This window comes from Dermacentor silvarum, chromosome 9 (genome assembly GCF_013339745.2).
Source record: "Dermacentor silvarum isolate Dsil-2018 chromosome 9, BIME_Dsil_1.4, whole genome shotgun sequence".
NCBI lineage: Eukaryota > Metazoa > Arthropoda > Arachnida > Ixodida > Ixodidae > Dermacentor > Dermacentor silvarum.
The window spans coordinates 164,091,533-164,095,207 of record NC_051162.1 but is presented as its reverse complement, the minus strand read 5'-3'; the positions used below and the strand labels follow the sequence as shown (position 1 = coordinate 164,095,207).

The following is a 3,675-nucleotide window of genomic DNA, read 5'->3' as shown; positions in this document are numbered from 1 at the left end:
AGTCTTTTGTCATTTATTGAGAGCGGCATGTCTGTGTAATCGTTGGGATTGTTGGACTCTTTAGGTCTCCAAATGACCAAATGCAACTTTCACACCGTTCTTTCATAGCTGTAATTCAGTTATTGCTCATTGTTCACTCTATCAATGATGATGTATAGAAAGAAGTTCACCTACACAAAGTGGCCCTACCAGAAGTGCTTAAGTCATTTGACAACGCTCTTTCCATCAAATTTTACGGACGCTGTGTACTGCAGACCTACAGGCATGCACGAATGTATTGCGTCCCGAACAACAACACCGTATTCCTTTGACATTTGCATGGTTTGACATATCTTCCGAAAAGTTTACGCTCTGCCTCTGTATCTGTGTATGGGTGGGTGTCTGCGTGTACATGCGTATTTGTGAGGACGCAGGCGCGATGGTCGAATTCTTGTAGACGGCAAAACGACCTTGTGCTTTAATGAGCCCCATTATTCATTTTGCGCATTCACCACGTAGTCTGGAGCGTCTCAAAGCCACGTTTTTCAAAGCCAGTATGTCCATTCCGACTCTAAGCTCTTTGGAAATACGCGCAGGCCAACGCTTTTGAAATCTCTATTTTGAATATTTATTTAACCGGACAAATAAATAACGATTTTTGAAAATCAGTTTCCTTCAACGGTACTATTTGGCTTCGGACGCTTTGTGCGCGGCTTCCTCCGGTCTTCCACACATTGTCCATTGATGCATATCTGAAAGAAAAAGAGGATCTTCTATATAAATTACCAAGCCACAAAGGCATCGCATTGCCAATTACAACTTTCCATGAACGCCTTGCCTACTGCCCTATAGCGTGGGTACACTCCTACGTCGTAAAGCTAAGCAGGCGTGAGTTGGGGAGCACTTTTCCCACGCTTCTTTTACGCGTTACTTTTCGTCATGCATAACAGCCACGCTTTCTAGGCGTGAATTTTGCTTCGCCTAATGCTTGGAAAGCGTAGTTTTAAGACACTCTTGCTCCCGCTTGGAAAGCGTGATGAGTTTCATCACGCTTCCCAAGCGTGAGCAGCGTTGCGATGTCGCGCTTGTGAAGCGTGACATTTATTGCTTGCTTGGATCAGGCGAGTTGATTGTTTACTTTTACTTCAACCCTGCGCAGCCTTTGCATCTGGCTCTAAAAAGCAGAAATATTTAAAACATAGCTTGTTACTGGTCAACGATGTGCCATTGGCCAGTCTATAGTATGCTCGGTCAACAGCTGGGCAGCATGATGACGTGATTCCGGCTCGGGTGCCCATATATGATTTAATATAATAGTGCTCAAGCGTATTTTCTTACTCGTTTCGTTCCACACTTGCTGCCGTCAATGAGGTACATGGGCCAGTGGGAGTCGGCTGCGTCGAACTGCGCTCCGGGAACAAAGCACTGTACCTTGCAGTTCTGGATACCCAAATTCTGTATGTTTAAAGAAACAAATTTAGTTCAGATAATGATGTGGCTTTACTTTAATGCACCGGCACCTGCTTATTAAATCCGTAATAAATCAAATCCTACCTCCATATAATATGTCCTTCGCAAGGTCGGGTATGTAAGTTCGCACTGCTTATTTCTCTTCAAAAATTCTCCAGGCAGTTTATACGTTTTTTTCCACTTTGCGGAAATTATTTTTGACGAGTTGATGCGCAGACACGAAGCTCCGTACATCCTAAAGAAGAAAGTAACGCCGTTATAATTTGTTCAAATATGTAACAACATAATTTCTTTACGGCAGCTCAGAATAAATCAAACCCTTACTGAGCTTTATATTGACACGTACACATGTTTATCTTTCACTGGTGGCCGCTTTCAACATTGGCTGACAAATGTTAAACGTTATCGCTCGGCGCAGGACGCGCCTACATTGGAAGCTTCTCGGACGTTATCGATGCTTCTATCCGTCGTCTGTGGTCACCGACGCCCATGTAATCTGATTGTATGAGCGACGCGAATTGTCTAGAACTTTCTGGAAGACACGCGGGAATCAGGGATTAATCTGGAACCTTCGATGACTCAGGTATAAAAGCCGACGCGTTTCGCCGCTGATCAGATTTTCGACGATCGCCGACTGCGTTCGCCGCTATCGTTGTGCTTTGAGTGTACCTTGCTTTTGTGGGCACAGGTTCGCCCAATAAACAACCAGTTTCGTCGTACACAGTTTTACGACTGTTTTCTTCAGCGTCACTACTACGTGACATCTGGTGGAGGTGCTAGTGCGTTCATGCAGCGAACGCCCCCGCAAAGCCGCGATCCAAGCCCGAAACCGGAGGACAACGCCAACGTCACCAAGGACCAGCGAGCTAGCCGTAGGCAGCAAGGACTTCTGCCGGAGTACGGACTTCTTCCCGAGAAGACCACAGCGATCAAGGCCAAGTCAACGACCCCAATGGCAGCCCCAGCGTCCCCCATCCTGCTGCAACAACCTCGGGAGCCCCCGACCTTCCGTGGATCATCGGCTGAAGACCCTGAAACCTGGCTGGAGACATACGAGCGGATCGCGACGTTCAACAAATGGAGCGACGACGACAAGCTACGCCATGTCTATTTTTCGTTGGATGACGCTGCTCGGACCTGGTTTGAGAACAGAGAGACCACCCTGGTTACGTGGGACCTTTTTCGTGAAAACTTCGTGAGGACCTTCACGAGTGTCGTACGAAAAGAGAGGGCAGAGGTTCTCTTAGAAACCAGGGTGCAATTGCCGAACGAGAACATCGCGATCTTCACGGAGGAGATGTCTCGCCTCTTCCGCCACGCCGACCCCGACATGTCTGAAGAAAAGAAAGTTCGGTTCTTGATGCGGGGTGTCAAAGAGCAACTATTCACCGGATTGATGCGAAACCCGCCCAAGACTGTCGCCGAATTTCTTTCCGAGGCCACAACGATCGAGAAGACGCTTGAAATGCGCGCCAGGCAATACAACCGCCGTGCCCTGACCAACTACGCCGATGCTCAAGCTCTAGGCGCCGACGACCTGCGCGAGACCATCAGAGCAGTCGTTCGCGAGGAGCTGCAGAAGCTCTTACCCAGGTCGCAGCCTCAAGTGGCATCTATCGCCGCCGTCGTCAAAGAAGAAGTTCAGCGCTCACTTGGAGTTCCTGATGTGCAGCCGCAATCGCCGCAACCCCAGCCGGAAGCGCTGACTTACGCCGCCGTTGCCCGTCGTCAAGGCCCTCCTTCACGCTCGCACCAGGGCCAAGTAACGCCGCAGTTCCGTCGCCCACCGCCGCCGCCGCAGCCAGCACGCCCGCCCGCCCGTCACCCAGCGCAGCTACCCGAGAAAGACGGACATTTGGCGCGCCCCCGACCACCGCCCGCTCTGCTATCACTGCGGGGAAGCTGGTCATGTCTACCGCCGATGCCCATACCGCGAGATGGGCCTACGAGGGTTCGCCGTCAACGCGCCGCGTCCACAGCTTGGCGAGCGGCCACGTGACATCGCCGACTACCTCGCCGGAGCCCAGTGGCAACCACGACGACCCTCACGCTCGCCGTCACCAGGACGTTACCTGTCGCCGCAGCGCCGACCATACACTGGCCCAGCCCGGGGCCGGTCCGTGAGCCCCTATCCGGGAAACTAAAGGCAGCAACCGATGGAGGTGCGGTTGCTGTACGACGCAATGCCGAAGATCCTCCGACGCCGCCGACGACGACGATTCGCGA

The 3,675-nt window shown here is 51.2% G+C and overlaps 1 long non-coding RNA gene across 1 annotated transcript; it reads right to left on the bottom strand.

Annotated features, from left to right (window-relative positions):
- Nucleotides 1-629: 629 nt before the first annotated feature.
- On the bottom strand, nt 630-1,676 carry LOC125940249 (uncharacterized). Its single transcript, XR_007463477.1, has 3 exons — nt 1,534-1,676; nt 1,318-1,434; nt 630-731 (listed from the first exon to the last, which is right to left on the bottom strand). It is a non-coding gene; the product is annotated as an uncharacterized LOC125940249 (long non-coding RNA).
- Between the last annotated feature and the right edge of the window lie 1,999 nt (nt 1,677-3,675).